Raw genomic sequence first — 24,582 nt, 5'->3', positions numbered from 1 at the left:
CCAATCTGCTCATATACTGAGTCAATTTCCCTCATTTAAATTAATTGAAATGCCATTAATCCATTCCAGTGGAATTCCTGCTCTCAGGAGGCAGAACAAAATATTTAAATATGATGCTAATATCAACTCTACTGCTCAATTATCTATCATAATTCATCTAATATGACATAATAACCAAAATAAATACATAACATAGAAACCTGACACATACTCTAGAATGACTAAAATACAAGTGACAAGTGGTGGCAGCCATTTCCTACCTCAAGTGGCCGCCTTGTTGTGGGTCAGTGGGGGAGACTTCCCACCATTCCCTGCCATCCCCCGACACCACTATCCCAGCTTTTGTGAATAAGTGTTCAGTTGCACTTCTCTCCTACAAGTTAGCTGTGTTTGTGAATTTTGATCTTTTAATTACCATATCTGACTTACAGACTTGACAGACTGACTGACTTACTGACTGACTGACTGAATGACTTAACTGACTTGACTGAATGACTGAATGACTTGACTGACTTACTGACTTAACTTACTTGACTGACTGACTTACTAACTTACTGGCTTGACTGAATGAATGACTTGGCTGACTGAATAACTTGACTGACTGACATACTGACTGACTTACTGACTTGACTGACTGACTTAAATGATTGTGTGACTTGACTGACTGACTTACTGACTTGAATGACTGAATGACTTGGCTGACTGAATAACTTGACTGACTGACATACTGACTGACTTACTGACTTGACTGACTGACTTAAATGATTGTGTGACTTGACTGACTGACTTACTGACTTGAATGACTGAATGACTTGGCTAACTGAATAACTTGACTGACTGAATGAATGACTTAACTGACTAACTTAGTGACTTGACTGATATACTGACTGACTTACTGACCTGACTGACTGAAATGGTGTCTAAAGCAGGTGATTCCTTACCATCAGTTATATAATGTATTTCAAGGTAAAACAGAACAGAAATCCATTACATAATTGATGCACACTCCAGTACAACCATCAACTTCAGTACCAGAACCTCCACCATCCACCTCAGCCCAACAGGACCACAGCATAACTCTTCTCTCTCCACAATCATCCGCAAACACCAGCACCCACAATTTAAATTAAGAAATACTGTTATTTATGTTGCAGTTACAGTCTTAAGAGGAGCTAGTATGTTTGTCCATATATGGTCAATTATGGTTGTACTCATCTCAGTTAGTCTTGTTGGTTTTGCAGTTGCTGGTAAGAGTAGTATACTGTTCATATTGTTAATGAAGTCAGCAACAGGTTGTTCATCTGTTAGGTCAAGGTTGATGTTGACATCTCCTGCTAGTAGTAGGTGGTGCTTATTCATTTGTGTATCAGTAAACAGGGTTTTTAGTTTATCAGTAAAGGCTGGGATATTAGTATGAGGCATCCTGTATATTGTCCCAGTTGCTGTAGGGTTTTCAAAAATTTTTACAGAGAAGTTTCCAAATATATACAGTGGAACCTCAGCTTACGAGTGCCCCACCATATGAGTTTTTCAGGATATGAACAGTCGCTTGGTCGATTTTTTGTTTCTGGATATGAGCAAAAATTCTGGATGCGAGCTTCCCCCTCAAACAACTTTTTTTTAGACCTCTAGATCTTACAAAAATAAAAATGAATATATAATTGTAGTTCATTGTCATGATGTATTATGTTGTCTTTACTGCTTAAAGTGGGAATAATCACTGACAACACTACTGACCACTACCCAACTTTCCTCCTAACTAACATTTGTAAGCAACCAATGGAATATAAAAAGTTCTCCTTTCAACTCCACGATGAGACCTCAATAAGTAACTTCAGTGCAGAACTAAGCTCAGTTGACTGGCCTACAGAATTTTCCAATGCCGGTGGTATTGATGAATGGGCAGAGATATTTCTAAACAAAATTCAAAGACTATATAACAAACATTGTCATATAAAAACTAAACATATCACCAATATTATTATTATTCTAATCAAAAAGAAGCGTTAAACCACAAGGGCTATACAGCGCTGCAGGGTAGGGAAGGAAGGGAGGGTATTGGGTGGCAGAAGGTGGGAGGGATGATCAGTAGGTTACAGAAAACAGCGGGGCAGGGGATAGTGCTGGGGTAGAGGGTAGCAAGAGATTGAGGTAGAAAGGGCTGAAGGCATCAGTTTGCGAAGTCAGTTGTTGTCAAAAAGTCAATGAGAGAGTCCGGATGAAAGGTGGGTCCATCAGCGAGAAGGGAAGGTAAAGAGAGAGCAGCGGAGCGAAGACGACGACGGAGGTAAATTCTGTGAGTTCGTTTATAAAGTGGGCAGTCCAACAGAATGTGGCTGACTGATAATGGAGCCTGACAATTCTCACAGAAAGGAGCAGGGCGCCTCTCCATGAGATATCCATTAGTAAGACGAGTATGGCCAATGCGAAGACGGGAGAGAGTAGTCTTCCAACATCAACAATGGTGACAAGAAGACGGCCAGTAACCTATACAGTGGACCCCCGCATACTGTTGGCCTTACATAAAGTCAAATCCGCATACCGATACATTTTATCGCTAAGATTTTGCCTCGCATACCGCTAAAAAACCCGCTCAACGCTGTTCGTCCGAGACGCATCTAATGTGCGGCCTTAGCCAGCCTCACATGTTCCGCCGGTGGCATTGTTTACAAGCCAGCCTCCGCGGTAACATCCAAGCATACAATCGGAACATTTCGTATTATTACAGTGTTTTTGGTGATTTTATCTGCAAAATAAGTGACCATGGGCCCCAAGAAAGCTTCTAGTGCCAACCCTACAGGAATAAGGGTGAGAATTACTATAGAGATGAAGAAAGAGATCATTGATAAGTATGAAAGTGGAGTGCGTGTCTCCGAGCTGGCCAGGTTGTATAATAAACCCCAATCAACCATCGCTACTATTATGGGCAGCAAAACGGCAATCAAGGAAGCTGTTCTTGCCAAAGGTTCAACTGTGTTTTCAAAACAGAGATCGCAAGTGATGGAAGATGTTGAGGGACTCTTATTGGTGTGGATAAATGAAAAACAGATAGCAGGAGATAGCATCTCTCAAGTGATCATAAGTGAAAAGGCTAGGAAGTTGCATCAGGATTTAATTAAAAAAATGCCTGCAACTAGTGATGATGTGAGTGAATTTAAGGCCAGCAAAGGTTGGTTTGAGAGATTTAAGAAGCGTAGTGGCATACATAGTGTGATAAGGCATGGTGAGGCTGCCAGTTTGGACCACAAAGCAGCTGAAAAATATGTGCAGGAATTCAAGGAATTCAAGGATTGCTGGTTTCTTTTTCTGTCTCATAAACACGCTAGATAACAGGGATATCTTGCTACTCCAACTTACAGTTTGGTCACACTTCACAGACATGCACATGCATATATATATATATATACATACATCTAGGTTTTTCTCCTTTTTCTACATAGCTCTTGTTCTTCTTTATTTCTTCTATTGTCCATGGGGAAGTGGAAAAGAATCTTTCCTCCGTAAGCCATGCGTGTCGTATGAGGCGACTAAAATGCCGGGAGCAATGGGCTACTAACCCCTTCTCCTGTAGACATTTACTAAAAAAGAGAAGAAGAGAAACTTTAGAAAACTGGGATGCTTAAATGTGCGTGGATGTAGTGCAGATGACAAGAAACAGATGATTGCTGATGTTATGAATGAAAAGAAGTTGGATGTCCTGGCCCTAAGCAAAACAAAGCTGAAGGGGGTAGGGAAGTTTCGGTGGGGGGAAATAAATGGGATTAAATCTGGAGTATCTGAGAGAGTTAGAGCAAAGGAAGGCGTAGCAGTAATGTTGAATGATCAGTTATGGAAGGAGAAAAGAGAATATGAATGTGTAAATGCAAGAATTATGTGGATTAAAGTAAAGGTTGGATGCGAGAAGTGGGTCATAATAAGCGTGTATGCACCTGGAGAAGAGAGGAATGCAGAGGAGAGAGAGAGATTTTAGGAGATGTTAAGTGAATGTATAGGAGCCTTTGAACCAAGTGAGAGAGTAATTGTGGTAGGGGACCTGAATGCTAAAGTAGGAGAAACTTTTAGAGAGGGTGTGGTAGGTAAGTTTGGGGTGCCAGGTGTAAATGATAATGGGAGCCCTTTGATTGAACTTTGTATAGAAAGGGGTTTAGTTATAGGTAATACATATTTTAAGAAAAAGAGGATAAATAAGTATACAAGATATGATGTAGGGCAAAATGACAGTAGTTTGTTGGATTATGTATTGGTAGATAAAAGACTGTTGAGTAGACTTCAGGATGTACATGTTTATAGAGGGGCCACAGATATATCAGATCACTTTCTAGTTGTAGCTACACTGAGAGTAAAAGGTAGATGGGATACAAGGAGAATAGAAGCATCAGGGAAGAGAGAGGTGAAGGTTTATAAACTAAAAGAGGAGGCAGTTAGGGAAAGATATAAACAGCTATTGGAGGATAGATGGGCTAATGAGAGCATAGGCAATGGGGTCGAAGAGGTATGGGGTAGGTTTAAAAATGTAGTGTTAGAGTGTTCAGCAGAAGTTTGTGGTTCCAGGAAAGTGGGTGCGGGAGAGAAGAGGAGCGATTGGTGGAATGATGATGTACAGAGAGTAGTAAGGGAGAAAAAGTTAGCATATGAGTGAAGTGATGCAAGGAGGGAAGAGTATATGGAGAAAAAGAGAGAGGTTAAGAGAGTGGTGAAGTAATGTAAAAAGAGAGCAAATGAGAGAGTGGGTGAGATGTTATCAACAAATTTTGTTGAAAATAAGAAAAAGTTTTGGAGTGAGATTAACAAGTTAAGAAAGCCTAGAGAACAAGTGGATTTGTCAGTTAAAAATAGGAGAGGAGAGTTATTAAATGGAGAGTTAGAGGTATTGGGAAGATGGAGGGAATATTTTGAGGAATTGTTAAATGTTGATGAAGATAGGGAAGCTGTGATTTCGTGTATAGGGCAAGGAGGAATAACATCTTGTGGGAGTGAGGAAGAGCCAGTTGTGAGTGTGGGGGAAGTTCGTGAGGCAGTAGGTAAAATGAAAGGGGGTAAGGCAGCCGGGATTGATGGGATAAAGATAGAAATGTTAAAAGCAGGTGGGGATATAGTTTTGGAGTGGTTGGTGCAATTATTTAATAAATGTATGGAAGAGGGTAAGGTACCTAGGGATTGGCAGAGAGCATGCATAGTTCCTTTGCATAAAGGCAAAGGGGACAAAAGAGAGTGCAAAAATTATAGGGGGATAAGTCTGTTGAGTATACCTGGTAAAGTGTATGGTAGAGTTATTATTGAAAGAATTAAAAGTAAGACTGAGAATAGGATAGCAGATGAACAAGGAGGCTTTAGGAAAGGTAGGGGGTGTGTGGACCAGGTGTTTACAGTGAAACATATAAGTGAACAGTATTTAGATAAGGCTAAAGAGGTCTTTGTGGCATTTATGGATTTGGAAAAGGCGTATGACAGGGTGGATAGGGGGGCAATGTGGCAGATGTTGCAGGTGTATGGTGTAGGAGGTAGGTTACTGAAAGCAGTGAAGAGTTTTTACGAGGATAGTGAGGCTCAAGTTAGAGTATGTAGGAAAGAGGGAAATTATTTCCCAGTAAAAGTAGGCCTTAGACAGGGATGTGTGATGTCACCGTGGCTGTTTAATATATTTATAGATGGGGTTGAAAGAGAAGTAAATGTGAGGGTCTTGACAAGAGGCGTGGAGTTAAAAGATAAGGAATCACACATAAAGTGGGAGTTGTCACAGTTGCTCTTTGCTGATGACACTGTGCTCTTGGGAGATTCTGAAGAGAAGTTGCAGAGATTGGTGGATGAATTTGGTAGGGTGTGCAAAAGAAGAAAATTAAAAGTGAATACAGGAAAGAGTAAGGTTATGAGGATAACAAAAATATTAGGTGATGAAAGATTGGATATCAGATTGGAGGGAGAGAGATACACAAATAACCCGCACATAAAAGAGAGAAGCTTACGACGACGTTTCGGTCCGACTTGGACCATTGACAAAGTCAATGGTCCAAGTCGGACCGAAACGTCATCGTAAGCTTCTCTCTTTTATGTGCGGATTATTTGTGTATCGTTCCAGTCACGGTATTGTGCCTTTTTGTTAATTATTTTTGGAGGGAGAGAGTATGGAGGAGGTGAATGTATTCAGATATTTGGGAGTGGACGTGTCAGCGGATGGGTCTATGAAGGATGAGGTGAATCATAGAATTGATGAGGGGAAAAGGGTGAGTGGTGCACTTAGGAGTCTGTGGAGACAAAGAACTTTGTCCTTGGAGGCAAAGAGGGGAATGTATGAGAGTATAGTTTTACCAACGCTCTTATATGGGTGTGAAGCATGGGTGATGAATATTGCAGCGAGGAGAAGGCTGGAGGCAGTGGAGATGTCATGTCTGAGGGCAATGTGTGGTGTGAATATAATGCAGAGAATTCGTAGTTTGGAATTTAGGAGGAGGTGCGGGATTACCAAAACTGTTGTCCAGAGGGCTGAGGAAGGGTTGTTGAGGTGGTTCGGACATGTGGAGAGAATGGAGCGAAACAGAATGACTTCAAGAGTGTATCAGTCTGTAGTGGAAGGAAGGCGGGGTAGGGGTCGGCCTAGGAAAGGTTGGAGGGAGGGGGTAAAGGAGGTTTTGTGTGCGAGGGGCTTGGACTTCCAGCAGGCGTGCGTGAGCGTGTTTGATAGGAGTGAATGGAGACGAATGGTTTTTAATACTTGACGTGCTGTTGGAGTGTGAGCAAAGTAACATTTATGAAGGGGTTCAGGGAAACCGGCAGGCCGGACTTGAGTTCTGGAGATGGGAAGTACAGTGCCTGCACTCTGAAGGAGGGGTGTTAATGTTGCAGTTTAAAAACTGTAGTGTAAAGCACCCTTCTGGCAAGACAGTGATGGAGTGAATGATGGTGAAAGTTTTTCTTTTTCGGGCCACCCAGACTTGGTGGGAATCGGCCAGTGTGATAATAAAAAACAAATAACAGAATACTCCATTCTATTGAGCACAGCAACACAGTAAATGACCATATGACCTGTCTTTGTAATACTCATTTGTGCTAAATTGTTATCTGTTTACAATAATGTTTTTACCACTGAATATATCATTGCTTAGTTAATCTTAAGTTAATTTTAATCCTGCCCATAATGCTAAGCATACAAGGGGCTTTGGCATGTTGCACTTTAATAACTGTATTCCTGTACTTCTCTGTATCATGTTCAAATTAATAAATAAATAAATAAATAAATAAATAAAGGTATACAGGCCTAGCTGTTATCAATGATATACTACTATATAGAAAGCAGCTTGTTGTGCAGAGCATTTCGAGCGAATTAGGTCAGTCTTGTCACAGGATGCGACCCACACCAGTTGACTAAAGCCCAGATACCCATTTTACTGATGGGTGAACACAGACAACCGGGGTACAGAAACATGTCCAATGTTTCCACCCCTTAACTGGGAATCGAACCCAGACCCTCACTGTGTGAAGCGAGAGCTTTTGCTCCCAGGCCGCGAGGCACCTTGGAGTAAAATTATTCTTATGTTGTAAATATGGTAGCAATATGGTACCATACTGTTAATATGGTAACTTAATATATTCAACTGAACTGAACTATGTAAATTATTAGTTACTATAATATAAATAAGTACCTGTTACTGTAAGTTGATCCTCTCTTTAATATTCATGTAAATAACTCGGTTTACCTTAGGGTAAGATTTTGTTCAGATTTTTAAATCCGGAGGGTTAGCCACCCAAGATAACCCAAGAAAGTCAGTGGCTCATCGAGGGAGTCTGTCTTATTTCCATTGTGGTCCTCAATCTTGTCCCCCAGGATGCCACCCACACCAGTCCACTAACACCCAGGTACCTACTTGCTTTATCTTAACTGATTTTCATACAGTTGAGTTAGTTGTTTTAAGGTTTAAATAATAAAATATTATAAGTCACTTTGAGTTTTTTGTGTTATTCTGGTGGTTAATGTACATGTTACTATGTATGACAATTTGTGTAAGTGTATTTATGTGTACTTGTACCCAAATAAACTTACTAAATTATTGGGTTATTCTTGGTTAAATAATGAACCTTGTACAGTAGGGCCCCGCTTTATGGCATTTCACCTTACGGCGTTCCACTAATACGGCGATGTCAAATTATGACCAAAATTTGCTATACGGCAAGCAGTCTTTCAAATACAGCGCGCCCCACCCGGTTTGTTTACATTCCTGACATCTATTATGTCAGGAATCTTTCCAAAATTTCAAGTGTTTTAAAGTTACTGAGTATTTTATATGTACTCTGATAATTATATTTATGTGTACCTGTACCTAAATATACTTACACACTGTGCTGGTGTGCAGGTACACATTAAATCGCTAAGAGTCTCTCTAATCATGACGCCAATACTACGTAATAATAATCACTCTTGGGCACACTAAATGTCTTATTTTACATTAATATAGGCATTTTCATTAATCCATCTATGATATTTTCCTCAAAATTATATATGAAACCCGTTACATAGCATATAAACATGATACATACACTCAAAGAATAAAAATTGACGTAAATATGAGATTTGTTTACAAAGCAGCTGTGTAGGTAGTGTCGGAAGAATTACATTTTCTCTAGTCAAACTGGGGGATAACTGTAGAAAAATATTCTTTTCGTATGCCTTCATTCTATATATAGCAATTCACAACCCTTGTGGGTTTAGTGCTTTTTATGATAATAATAACAATAATAATAATAATAATAATAATAATAATAATAATAATAATAATAATAATAATAATAATAATAATATCTTCATTCACTCTAAAAATGGTGTGTTGCTGTTTGTTTATTTTATACGAACTTGTACAACTTGTAGACAATGTAAGTGTATTTGTAATGTGAGGTAATTATTATTGTAATAAAAAAAATATTGTGGTAAATGTTTTACAAACTCTTACAAACGTACGTGAATGAACTAAAAGTACACACATATTAATACGCATTTATTTCGCCTGACCAAGTGGTAGCCCACTACCTGTTCAGTCTGTATTCTTACATTGTCTGAACTCTGTATCTTGTTCTCTCTCTCGTTGACTCTTTTGTTAACTAGTTGACTCTCACTGACGTAGGTGTAGCCCAGGCGGGCTACACCTACCAGCTATCTACACTGATGTCCTACAAATAAATACTAGTCACCTCTCTTCCTATATTAAGACTACATATTGTTGCGGCCCCTGCCAAACTAGCGGTTAAATAGTTAACCTGCCGGCCGGCAGTACCACTGGGTGCGTCATCAAACCCAATGTGGGGGCTGCTGAGCCGGCCTTAGAGCAGTAAGAGCCTGAGTGCCTCACGGTGCACACCTAAGCAGTAGGTACCTGACCACCGAAGGGTACACGTCTACTGGCTTTAGTAACATTATGTACCAGAGCGCCTCGCTGTACACACCTAAGCAGTAGGTACCTGACCACCGAAGGGTACACGTCTACTGGCTTTAGTAACAGTATGTACCAGAGCGCCTCGCTGTACACACCTAAGCAGTAGGTACCTGACCACCGAAGGGTACACGTCTACTGGCTTTAGAAATATTATGTACCTGAGCGCCTCGCTGTACACACCTAAGCAGTAGGTACCTGACCACCGAAGGGTACACGTCTACTGGCTTTAGTAACAGTATGTACCAGAGCGCCTCGCTGTACACACCTAAGCAGTAGGTACCTGACCACCGAAGGGTACACGTCTACTGGCTTTAGTAACAGTATGTACCAGAGCGCCTCGCTGTACACACCTAAGCAGTAGGTACCTGACCACCGAAGGGTACACGTCTACTGGCTTTAGAAATATTATGTACCTGAGCGCCTCGCTGTACACACCTAAGCAGTAGGTACCTGACCACCGAAGGGTACACATCTACTGGCTTCAACATTAAGTACCTGAACTCCTCAGGGTACACGTCTATGCAGTAGGTACCTGACCACCGAATCGTACCTATCTACTGGCGTTAGAAGAACCGCTCACCGCAGCTCACTGAGTCTGTTGGCCTCAGTTACTTGACGGCCGCATTCAGTGAGCTTGCAGCATGGTGTTCGGCTAGCGGTGTGTCAACCGCCTTTGGAGAGGATTTACTGGACTACCGGTGATGTCTGTGGACTCACCGTCTACGTTGATCAACTGTGGGCCGGAGTCGTCAGATGCTGTTTAGTGGGACATTACATGAAGAAAAGGTTGGAGTGTTACACTGAACTGGGCCAGGACCGTAGTGTGACACTGAGGGACGTACGATGGAGTGGAACACTGAGATATGCATAGGACCGTAGTGGAACACTGAGATGAAAAGGGTGTCGTGGGACACTGAAGATGGCCTGGTTGTAGTGTACACTGAACAGTGTCGTGTGACTGACTTCGTGTCGTGAGAGGCAGTTGATTGTAATTTATTATTATAAAAATGTTATTTATAATTTATTGTTTTAGCATAGAGATATATATATATAGTGACAGTAGTGTCAAGAGTTGTACCCTGTGTAGGGTTATTAATTATATTTTAGTAAAATGCTGATTATAATTTATTATAGTAACATGTACATATTATTATTATATCATAGTTCAAATACCTCTAGACCAAAGATAGTTGATTTTTATATATTAAAGATTAATTTATATTAATGTGTGTATTTATGTATCCCGAACTCTTTATTACAAAAGGAGTAAATCTTAATACCATCGTCTTTTAAAAATTACTTTTTTTGTAATATATGAGTGGCCTGTCCGGGAGGATAATGATTATCTAGAATGATTTCTGGACGATCATATCCGGGATGACGGTTCGGGATACATATTACATTGATCTTTGTGTGTCGGTCCTTTTGTGGTGGGGGTGTTGCGGCCCCTGCCAAACTAGCGGTTAAATAGTTAACCTGCCGGCCGGCAGTACCACTGGGTGCGTCATCAAACCCAATGTGGGGGCTGCTGAGCCGGCCTTAGAGCAGTAAGAGCCTGAGTGCCTCACGGTGCACACCTAAGCAGTAGGTACCTGACCACCGAAGGGTACACGTCTACTGGCTTTAGTAACATTATGTACCAGAGCGCCTCGCTGTACACACCTAAGCAGTAGGTACCTGACCACCGAAGGGTACACGTCTACTGGCTTTAGTAACAGTATGTACCAGAGCGCCTCGCTGTACACACCTAAGCAGTAGGTACCTGACCACCGAAGGGTACACGTCTACTGGCTTTAGAAATATTATGTACCTGAGCGCCTCGCTGTACACACCTAAGCAGTAGGTACCTGACCACCGAAGGGTACACGTCTACTGGCTTTAGTAACAGTATGTACCAGAGCGCCTCGCTGTACACACCTAAGCAGTAGGTACCTGACCACCGAAGGGTACACGTCTACTGGCTTTAGTAACAGTATGTACCAGAGCGCCTCGCTGTACACACCTAAGCAGTAGGTACCTGACCACCGAAGGGTACACGTCTACTGGCTTTAGAAATATTATGTACCTGAGCGCCTCGCTGTACACACCTAAGCAGTAGGTACCTGACCACCGAAGGGTACACGTCTACTGGCTTCAACATTAAGTACCTGAACTCCTCAGGGTACACGTCTATGCAGTAGGTACCTGACCACCGAATCGTACCTATCTACTGGCGTTAGAAGAACCGCTCACCGCAGCTCACTGAGTCTGTTGGCCTCAGTTACTTGACGGCCGCATTCAGTGAGCTTGCAGCATGGTGTTCGGCTAGCGGTGTGTCAACCGCCTTTGGAGAGGATTTACTGGACTACCGGTGATGTCTGTGGACTCACCGTCTACGTTGATCAACTGTGGGCCGGAGTCGTCAGATGCTGTTTAGTGGGACATTACATGAAGAAAAGGTTGGAGTGTTACACTGAACTGGGCCAGGACCGTAGTGTGACACTGAGGGACGTACGATGGAGTGGAACACTGAGATATGCATAGGACCGTAGTGGAACACTGAGATGAAAAGGGTGTCGTGGGACACTGAAGATGGCCTGGTTGTAGTGTACACTGAACAGTGTCGTGTGACTGACTTCGTGTCGTGAGAGGCAGTTGATTGTAATTTATTATTATAAAAATGTTATTTATAATTTATTGTTTTAGCATAGAGATATATATATATAGTGACAGTAGTGTCAAGAGTTGTACCCTGTGTAGGGTTATTAATTATATTTTAGTAAAATGCTGATTATAATTTATTATAGTAACATGTACATATTATTATTATATCATAGTTCAAATACCTCTAGACCAAAGATAGTTGATTTTTATATATTAAAGATTAATTTATATTAATGTGTGTATTTATGTATCCCGAACTCTTTATTACAAAAGGAGTAAATCTTAATACCATCGTCTTTTAAAAATTACTTTTTTTGTAATACATATATTTTAAGGTAAATAGTGAGTGTACTGTATGTGTATTTTAACTCTCTGGGATGTTTTAAATATCGTATATTAAGTATAAGACAGGGAGCCAGGGCTACGTACACCTAACTTCCTACAAATAAGTACTACTCACTTCTCTCTCTACATTAAGATTACAAATACTTTAAGATAAGTAATGAATGTACCGTGAATGTATTTTACTTTGTGTATTTTTAATTCCTAGTTCTATTACTAACTTAATATAATTTAGTGTAAACTTGTAGTCTGGCATTTATATGCATTTATAAATCAATCAATCAATCAAGTTTATTCTCTATAAGCGTTACAATGTGGGGTTTACAGGTTTTGGTTATTGAGTTTACAGGTTTTGGTTATTGTGTGGTTTGCATGTTATAAAATACTAATTACAGAGGGGGCCACTAGGACACCTAGCATGGCTAGGCATTTCGGGCAGACTTAGATTAATTCTTAACATTATATTCTTACAGGTTATGGCATTAAGGCTAAGTGACTACACTATAATTTGTGAGTTTAGCAATGTGAATGCTTTTGTTTTGGCACAATACAAAGTGTCTATATTGGAGTATCATAGGCAAACTTATGACTAGTTAGGACTCATTATTTTAAGATTAAGATTAGTATTTCTGTGTTAATGGTCGGTGGGTGAGTGAGTGTAATTGTGAACCACAAGGTGGTTTTCATGTAGTTAGTTGAAAAAATGGCGTTCTGCCTTCCGGCTATGTCTGCTTTCCGGCAACAGCCTGAAACCTAACCCGCCGTATAAGTGAGGCCCTACTGTATATGAATGTTCTGCCAACAATATTGTTTATTATTTAACATAAACCTTAAAACTTACTAACTTAAACCTGCTGCTGCTCCACCACATAACACCTGCTGCTGCTGCCTCACCACCTAACACCTGCTGCTGCTGCTGCTGCTGCTGCTGCCTCACCACTTAACACCTGCTGCTGCCTGAGAACCTAACACCTACTGCTGACAAAGTACCTAAAACCTGCTGCTGCCTGAGCACCTAACACCTGCTGCTGCCTGACCACCTAACACCTGCTGTTGCCTAAGCACCTAAAAGCTGCTGATGCCTGACCATCTAACACCTGCTGCTGCCTAAGCACCTAAAACCTGCTGCTGCCTAAGAACCTAACACCTGCTCCTGCCTGAGAACCTAACACCTGACACACTCAACACCTGAGCACCCAACACTTGACACTCAACAAGTGAGCACCTAACACCTCACACTCAACACCTGAGCACCTAACACCTGACATACTCAACAGCTGAGCACCTAACACCTGACACACTCAACAGCTGAGCACCTACCACCTGACACTCAACACTTGAGAACCTAACACCTCACACACACACAACATCTGAGCACATAACACCTGACACACCTAACACCTGCTGCTGCCTAAGCACCTAAAACCTGTTGCTGCCTCAGCACCTAACACCTGACACACTCAACAGCTGAGCACCTACCACCTGACACTCAACACTTGAGAACCTAACACCTCATACACACACAACATCTGAGCACATAACACCTGACACACTTAACATCTGCTGCTGCCTAAGCACCTAAAACCTGTTGCTGCCTCAGCACCTAACACCTGCTGCTACCTGAGAACCTAACACTTGCTCCTGCCTGAGCACCTAACACCTGCTCCTGTCTGAGTACTTACCACCTGACACACTCAACACTTGAGCACCTAACACCTCACACACACAACACCTGAGCACCTAACAACTAACACACTCAACAGCTGAGCACCTACCTCCTGACACAGTCAACACCTGAGCACCTAACAACTAACACACTCAACAGCTGAGCACCTACCTCCTGACACAGTCAACACCTGAGCACCCAACACCTGACACTCAACAAGTGAGCACCTAACATGTCATGCTCAACACCTGAGCACCTAACACCTGAACTGCAGACACATTCATCACCTTCAAAACTACCATTAGAAAACATCTTATCTCTCTGATACACACCGTCAACTAACTACACGAATACCACCTGGTGGTTCACACTTACACTCACTCACTCATTTGACCATAAACAGAAATATTAATCTCAATCTTAAAATAATGAATCCTGTGATACTCCAATACTGAAACTATGTACTGTGCCAAAACAAAAGCATTCACATTGCTAAACTCACAAACTAGTACAGTGGACCCCTGCTTAACGATAACCTAACAATGCGACCAATTATGTAAGTGTATTTATGTAAGTGCGTTTGTACGTGTATGTTTGGGGGTCTGAAATGGACTAATCTACTTCACAATATTCCTTATGGGAACAAATTCGGTCAGTACTGGCACCTGAACATACTTCTGGAATGAAAAAATATAGTTAACCGGGGGTCCACTGTATTTAGTCACTTAGCCATAATACCAACTTACCTCATAATTTGTAATAATTTAAAATTAAGAATTAAACTAAGTCTGCCCGAAATGCCTAGCCATGCTAGGTGTTCTAGTGGTACACTCTGTAATCATTATTTTACTACATGTAAACCACACAATAACCAAATTCTGTAAACTCAGCATTGTAATACTTATAGAGAATAAACTTTGAATTTGAATTTGAATTTGAATTTGAATACTCAACAGCTGAGCACCTAAGACCTGACACTCAACACTTCAGAACCTAACACCTCACACACACACAACATCTGAGCACATAACACCTGACACACCTAACACCTGCTGCTGCCTAAGCACCTAAAACCTGTTGCTGCCTCAGCACCTAACACCTGCTGCTACCTGAGAACCTAACACCTGCTCCTGCCTGAGCACCTAACACCTGCTCCTGCCTGAGTACTTACCACCTGACACACTCAACACTTGAGCACCTAACACCTCACACACACAACACCTGAGCACCTAACAACTAACACACTCAACAGCTGAGCACCTACCTCCTGACACAGTCAACACCTGAGCACCTAACACCGGACACAGTCAACACCTTAGCACCTAACAACTGACACAGTCAACACCTGAGCACCCAACACCTGACACAGTCAACACCTGAGCATCTAACACAGTCAACACCTGAGCACCTAACACACTCAACAGCTGAGCACCTAACACATGACACAGTCAACAGGTGAGCAGCTAAGACAGTCAACAGGTGAGCAGCTAAGACAGTCAACAGTTGAGCAGCTAAGACAGTCAACAGCTGAGCAGCTAAGACAGTCAACAGCTGAGCAGCTAAGACAGTCAACAGGTGAGCAGCTAAGACAGTCAACAGGTGAGACACTCAACAGGTGAGCAGCTAAGACAGTCAACAGGTGAGCAGCTAAGACAGTCAACACCTGAGCAGCTAACACCTGACAGTCAACAGCTGAGACAGTCAACACCTGAGCAGCTGAGACAGTTAACAGCTGAGACTGTCAACAGCTGAGACAGTCAACAGCTGAGACAGTCAACAGCTGAGACAGTCAACAGCTGAGACAGTCAACAGCTAAGACAGTCAACACCTGAGCACCTAACACCTGACACATTCAACAGCTGAGCAGCTAAGACAGTCAACAGGTAAGACAGTCAACAGCTAAGACAGTCAACAGCTAAGACAGTCAACACCTAAGACAGTCAACAGCTAAGACAGTCAACAGCTAAGACAGTCAACAGCTAAGACAGTCAACAACTAAGACAGTCAACAGCTGAGACAGTCAACAGCTAAGACAGTCAACAACTGAGACAGTCAACAGATGAGACAGTCAACAGCTAAGACAGTCAACAGCTGAGACAGTCAACAGCTGAGACAGTCAACAGCTGAGACAGTCAACAGCTAAGACAGTCAACAGCTGAGACAGTCAACAGCTAAGACAGTCAACAGCTGAGACAGTCAACAGCTGAGACAGTCAGCAGCTGAGACAGTCAACAGCTAAGACAGTCAACAGCTGAGACAGTCAACAGCTGAGACAGTCAACAGCTAAGACAGTCAACAGCTAAGACAGTCAACAGCTAAGACAGTCAACAGCTAAGACAGTCAACAGCTGGGAGTGTCAACAGCTGAGACAGTCAACAGCTCAGACAGTCAACAGCTAAGACAGTCAACAACTAAGACAGTCAACAGCTAAGACAGTCAACAGCTAAGACAGTCAACTGCTAAGACAGTCAACAGCTTAGACAGTCAACAGCTAAGACAGTCAACAGCTGAGACAGTCAACAGCTCAGACAGTCAAGAGCTAAGACAGTCAACAACTAAGACAGTCAACAACTAAGACAGTCAACAGCTTAGACAGTCAACAACTGAGACAGTCAACAGCTTAGACAGTCAACAACTAAGACAGTCAACAACTAAGACAGTCAACAACTAAGACAGTCAACAACTAAGACAGTCAACAACTAAGACAGTCAACAGCTTAGACAGTCAACAACTAAGACAGTCAACAACTGAGACAGTCAACAGCTAAGACAGTCAACAGCTAAGACAGTCAACAACTAAGACAGTCAACAACTAAGTCAACAACTAAGACAGTCAACAACTAAGACAGTCAACAGCTAAGACAGTCAACAACTAAGACAGTCAACAGCTAAGACAGTCAACAACTAAGACAGTCAACAACTAAGACAATCAACAACTAAGACAGTCAACAACTAAGACAGTCAACAACTAAGACAGCCAACAACTAAGACAGTCAACAACTAAGACAGTCAACAACTAAGACAGTCAACAACTAAGACAGTCAACAACTAAGACAGTCAACAACTAAGACAGTCAACAGGTAAGACAGTCAACAACTAAGACAGTCAACAACTAAGACAGTCAACAACTAAGACAGTCAACAACTAAGACAGTCAACAACTAAGACAGTCAACAACTAAGACAGTCAACAGCTAAGACAGTCAACAACTAAGACAGTCAACAGCTAAGACAGTCAACAACTAAGACAGTCAACAACTAAGACAGTCAACAACTAAGACAGTCAACAACTAAGACAGTCAACAACTAAGACAGTCAACAACTAGGACAGTCAACAACTAAGACAGTCAACAACTAAGACAGTCAACAGGTAAGACAGTCAACAACTAAGACAGTCAACATCTAAGACAGCCAACAACTAAGACAGTCAACAACTAAGACAGTCAACAACTAAGACAGTCAACAACTAAGACAGTCAACAACTAAGACAGTCAACAACTAAGACAGTCAACAACTAAGACAGTCAACAACTAAGACAGTCAACAACTAAGACAGTCAACAACTAAGACAGTCAACAACTAAGACAGTCAACAGGTAAGACAGTCAACAACTAAGACAGTCAACAACTAAGACAGCCAACAACTAAGACAGTCAACAACTAAGACAGTCAACAACTAAGACAGTCAACAACTAAGACAGTCAACAACTAAAACAGTCAACAACTAAGACAGTCAACAACTAAGACAGTCAACAACTAAGACAGTCAACAACTAAGACAGTCAACAACTAAGACAGTCAACAACTAAGACAGTCAACAACTAAGACAGTCAACAACTAAGACAGTCAACAGGTAAGACAGTCAACAACTAAGACAGTCAACAGCTAAGACAGTCAACAACTAAGACAGTCAACAACTAAGACAGTCAACAACTAAGACAGTAAACAACTAAGACAGTCAACAACTAAGACAGTCAACAGCTAAGACAGTCAACAGCTAAGACAGTCAACAACTAAGACAGTCAACAACTAAGACAGTCAACAACTAAGACAGTCAACAACTAAGACAGTCAACAACTAAGACAGTCAACAACTAAGACAGTCAACAACTAAGACAGTCAACAACTAAGACAGTCAACAACTAAGACAGTCAACAGCTAAGACAGTCAACAACTAAGACAGTCAACAGCTAAGACAGTCAACAACTAAGACAGTCAACAACTAAGACAGTCAACAACTAAGACAGTCAACAACTAAGACAGTCAACAACTAAGACAGTCAACAGCTAAGACAGTCAACAACTAAGACAGTCAACAGCTAAGACAGTCAACAACTAAGACAGTCAACAGCTGAGACAGTCAACACCTGAGCAGCTGAGACAGTTAACAGCTGAGACTGTCAACAGCTGAGACAGTCAACAGCTGAGACAGTCAACAGCTGAGACAGTCAACAGCTGAGACAGTCAACAGCTAACACAGTCAACACCTGAGCACCTAACACCTGACACATTCAACAGCTGAGCAGCTAAGACAGTCAACAGGTAAGACAGTCAACAGCTAAGACAGTCAACAGCTAAGACAGTCAACACCTAAGACAGTCAACAGCTAAGACAGTCAACAGCTAAGACAGTCAACAGCTAAGACAGTCAACAACTAAGACAGTCAACAGCTGAGACAGTCAACAGCTAAGACAGTCAACAACTGAGACAGTCAACAGATGAGACAGTCAACAGCTAAGACAGTCAACAGCTGAGACAGTCAACAGCTGAGACAGTCAACAGCTGAGACAGTCAACAGCTAAGACAGTCAACAGCTGAGACAGTCAACAGCTAAGACAGTCAACAGCTGAGACAGTCAACAGCTGAGACAGTCAGCAGCTGAGACAGTCAACAGCTAAGACAGTCAACAGCTGAGACAGTCAACAGCTGAGACAGTCAACAGCTAAGACAGTCAACAGCTAAGACAGTCAACAGCTAAGACAGTCAACAGCTAAGACAGTCAACAGCTGGGACAGTCAACAGCTGAGACAGTCAACAGCTCAGACAGTCAACAGCTAAGACAGTCAACAACTAAGACAGTCAACAGCTAAGACAGTCAACAGCTAAGACAGTCAACTGCTAAGACAGTCAACAGCTTAGACAGTCAACAGCTAAGACAGTCAACAGCTGAGACAGTCAACAGCTCAGACAGTCAAGAGCTAAGACAGTCAACAACTAAGACAGTCAACAACTAAGACAGTCAACAGCTTAGACAGTCAACAACTGAGACAGTCAACAGCTTAGACAGTCAACAACTAAGACAGTCAACAACTAAGACAGTCAACAACTAAGACAGTCAACAACTAAGACAGTCAACAGCTTAGACAGTCAACAACTAAGACAGTCAACAACTGAGACAGTCAACAGCTAAGACAGTCAACAGCTAAGACAGTCAACAACTAAGACAGTCAACAACTAAGTCAACAACTAAGACAGTCAACAACTAAGACAGTCAACAGCTAAGACAGTCAACAACTAAGACAGTCAACAGCTAAGACAGTCAACAACTAAGACAGTCAACAACTATGACAATCAACAACTAAGACAGTCAACAGCTAAGACAGTCAACAGCTGAGACAGTCAACAGCTGAGACAGTCAACAGCTAAGACAGTCAACAGCTAAGACAGTCAACAGTTAAGACAGTCAACAGCTAAGATAGTCAACAGCTAAGACAGTCAACAGCTAAGACAGTCAACAGCTAAGACAGTCAACAGCTAAGACAGTCAACAACTAAGACAGTCAACAACTAAGACAGTCAACAGCTAAGACAGTCAACAACTAAGACAGTCAACAGCTAAGACAGTCAACAACTAAGACAGTCAACAACTAAGACAGTCAACAACTAAGACAGTCAACAACTAAGACAGTCAACAACTAAGACAGTCAACAACTAAGACAGTCAACAAATAAGACAGTCAACAACTAAGACTGTCAACAGGTAAGACAGTCAACAACTAAGACAGTCAACAACTAAGACAGCCAACAACTAAGACAGTCAACAACTAAGACAGTCAACAACTAAGACAGTCAACAACTAAGACAGTCAACAACTAAGACAGTCAACAACTAAGACAGTCAACAACTAAGACAGTCAACAACTAAGACAGTCAACAACTAAGACAGTCAACAACTAAGACAGTCAACAACTAAGACAGTCAACAGGTAAGACAGTCAACAACTAAGACAGTCAACAACTAAGACAGCCAACAACTAAGACAGTCAACAACTAAGACAGTCAACAACTAAGACAGTCAACAACTAAGACAGTCAACAACTAAGACAGTCAACAACTAAGACAGTCAACAACTAAGACAGTCAACAACTAAGACAGTCAACAACTAAGACAGTCAACAACTAAGACAGTCAACAACTAAGACAGTCAACAGGTAAGACAGTCAACAACTAAGACAGTCAACAGCTAAGACAGTCAACAACTAAGACAGTCAACAACTAAGACAGTCAACAACTAAGACAGTAAACAACTAAGACAGTCAACAGCTAAGACAGTCAACAGCTAAGACAGTCAACAGCTAAGACAGTCAACAACTAAGACAGTCAACAACTAAGACAGTCAACAACTAAGACAGTCAACAACTAAGACAGTCAACAACTAAGACAGTCAACAACTAAGACAGTCAACAGCTAAGACAGTCAACAACTAAGACAGTCAACAGCTAAGACAGTCAACAACTAAGACAGTCAACAACTAAGACAGTCAACAACTAAGACAGTCAACAACTAAGACAGTCAACAACTAAGACAGTCAACAACTAAGACAGTCAACAACTAAGACAGTCAACAACTAAGACAGTCAACAACTAAGACAGTCAACAACTAAGACAGTCAACAAATAAGACAGTCAACAACTAAGACAGTCAACAACTAAGACAGTCAACAACTAAGACAGTCAACAACTAAGACAGTCAACAACTAAGACAGTCAACAACTAAGACAGTCAACAGCTAAGACAGTCAACAACTAAGACAGTCAACAGCTAAGACAGTCAACAACTAAGACAGTCAACAACTAAGACAGTAAACAACTAAGACAGTCAACAACTAAGACAGTCAACAACTAAGACAGTCAACAACTAAGACAGTCAACAACTAAGACAGTCAACAACTAAGACAGTCAACAACTAAGACAGTCAACAACTAAGACAGTCAACAACTAAGACAGTCAACAACTAAGACAGTCAACAACTAAGACAGTCAACAGCTAAGACAGTCAACAACTAAGACAGTCAACAGCTAAGACAGTCAACAACTAAGACAGTCAACAACTAAGACAGTCAACAACTAAGACAGTCAACAACTAAGACAGTCAACAACTAAGACAGTCAACAGCTAAGACAGTCAACAACTAAGACAGTCAACAGCTAAGACAGTCAACAACTAAGACAGTCAACAGCTGAGACAGTCAACACCTGAGCAGCTGAGACAGTTAACAGCTGAGACTGTCAACAGCTGAGACAGTCAACAGCTGAGACAGTCAACAGCTGAGACAGTCAACAGCTGAGACAGTCAACAGCTAAGACAGTCAACACCTGAGCACCTAACACCTGACACATTCAACAGCTGAGCAGCTAAGACAGTCAACAGGTAAGACAGTCAACAGCTAAGACAGTCAACAGCTAAGACAGTCAACACCTAAGACAGTCAACAGCTAAGACAGTCAACAGCTAAGACAGTCAACAGCTAAGACAGTCAACAACTAAGACAGTCAACAGCTGAGACAGTCAACAGCTAAGACAGTCAACAACTGAGACAGTCAACAGATGAGACAGTCAACAGCTAAGACAGTCAACAGCTGAGACAGTCAACAGCTGAGACAGTCAACAGCTGAGACAGTCAACAGCTAAGACAGTCAACAGCTGAGACAGTCAACAGCTAAGACAGTCAACAGCTGAGACAGTCAACAGCTGAGACAGTCAGCAGCTGAGACAGTCAACAGCTAAGACAGTCAACAGCTGAGACAGTCAACAGCTGAGACAGTCAACAGCTAAGACAGTCAACAGCTAAGACAGTCAACAGCTAAGACAGTCAACAGCTAAGACAGTCAACAGCTGGGACAGTCAACAGCTGAGACAGTCAACAGCTCAGACAGTCAACAGCTAAGACAGTCAACAACTAAGACAGTCAACAGCTAAGACAGTCAACAGCTAAGACAGTCAACTGCTAAGACAGTCAACAGCTTAGACAGTCAACAGCTAAGACAGTCAACAGCTGAGACAGTCAACAGCTCAGACAGTCAAGAGCTAAGACAGTCAACAACTAAGACAGTCAACAACTAAGACAGTCAACAGCTTAGACAGTCAACAACTGAGACAGTCAACAGCTTAGACAGTCAACAACTAAGACAGTCAACAACTAAGACAGTCAACAACTAAGACAGTCAACAACTAAGACAGTCAACAGCTTAGACAGTCAACAACTAAGACAGTCAACAACTGAGACAGTCAACAGCTAAGACAGTCAACAGCTAAGACAGTCAACAACTAAGACAGTCAACAACTAAGTCAACAACTAAGACAGTCAACAACTAAGACAGTCAACAGCTAAGACAGTCAACAACTAAGACAGTCAACAGCTAAGACAGTCAACAACTAAGACAGTCAACAACTATGACAATCAACAACTAAGACAGTCAACAACTAAGACAGTCAACAACTAAGACAGCCAACAACTAAGACAGTCAACAACTAAGACAGTCAACAACTAAGACAGTCAACAACTAAGACAGTCAACAACTAAGACAGTCAACAGGTAAGACAGTCAACAGGTAAGACAGTCAACAACTAAGACAGTCAACAACTAAGACAGTCAACAACTAAGACAGTCAACAACTAAGACAGTCAACAACTAAGACAGTCAACAACTAAGACAGTCAACAGCTAAGACAGTCAACAACTAAGACAGTCAACAGCTAAGACAGTCAACAACTAAGACAGTCAACAACTAAGACAGTCAACAACTAAGACAGTCAACAACTAAGACAGTCAACAACTAAGACAGTCAACAACTAAGACAGTCAACAAATAAGACAGTCAACAACTAAGACTGTCAACAGGTAAGACAGTCAACAACTAAGACAGTCAACAACTAAGACAGCCAACAACTAAGACAGTCAACAACTAAGACAGTCAACAACTAAGACAGTCAACAACTAAGACAGTCAACAACTAAGACAGTCAACAACTAAGACAGTCACCAACTAAGACAGTCAACAACTAAGACAGTCAACAACTAAGACAGTCAACAACTAAGACAGTCAACAACTAAGACAGTCAACAGGTAAGACAGTCAACAACTAAGACAGTCAACAACTAAGACAGCCAACAACTAAGACAGTCAACAACTAAGACAGTCAACAACTAAGACAGTCAACAACTAAGACAGTCAACAACTAAGACAGTCAACAACTAAGACAGTCAACAACTAAGACAGTCAACAACTAAGACAGTCAACAACTAAGACAGTCAACAACTAAGACAGTCAACAACTAAGACAGTCAACAACTAAGACAGTCAACAACTAAGACAGTCAACAACTAAGACAGTCAACAACTAAGACAGTCAACAACTAAGACAGTCAACAACTAAGACAGTCAACAACTAAGACAGTCAACAACTAAGACAGTCAACAACTAAGACAGTCAACAGGTAAGACAGTCAACAGGTAAGACAGTCAACAACTAAGACAGTCAACAACTAAGACAGTCAACAACTAAGACAGTCAACAACTAAGACAGTCAACAACTAAGACAGTCAACAGGTAAGACAGTCAACAACTAAGACAGTCAACAACTAAGACAGCCAACAACTAAGACAGTCAACAACTAAGACAGTCAACAACTAAGACAGTCAACAACTAAGACAGTCAACAACTAAGACAGTCAACAACTAAGACAGTCAACAACTAAGACAGTCAACAACTAAGACAGTCAACAACTAAGACAGTCAACAACTAAGACAGTCAACAAATAAGACAGTCAACAACTAAGACAGTCAACAACTAAGACAGTCAACAACTAAGACAGTCAACAACTAAGACAGTCAACAACTAAGACAGTCAACAACTAAGACAGTCAACAGCTAAGACAGTCAACAACTAAGACAGTCAACAGCTAAGACAGTCAACAACTGAGACAGTCAACAGCTGAGACAGTCAACAGCTAAGACAGTCAACAGCTAAGACAGTCAACAGCTAAGACAGTCAACAGCTAAGACAGTCAACAACTGAGACAGTCAACAGCTGAGACAGTCAACAACTAAGACAGTCAACAGCTAAGACAGTCAACAACTAAGACAGTCAACAGCTAAGACAGTCAACAACTGAGACAGTCAACAGCTGAGACAGTCAACAGCTAAGACAGTCAACAGCTAAGACAGTCAACAGATAAGACAGTCAACAGCTGAGACAGTCAACAGCTGAGACAGTCAACAGCTAAGACAGTCAACAGCTAAGACAGTCAACAGCTA

The sequence above is a fragment of the Cherax quadricarinatus genome, chromosome 47 (genome assembly GCF_038502225.1).
Source record: "Cherax quadricarinatus isolate ZL_2023a chromosome 47, ASM3850222v1, whole genome shotgun sequence".
NCBI classification, from domain to species: Eukaryota; Metazoa; Arthropoda; class Malacostraca; order Decapoda; family Parastacidae; genus Cherax; species Cherax quadricarinatus.
Note: the sequence above shows the minus strand (reverse complement) of the source record.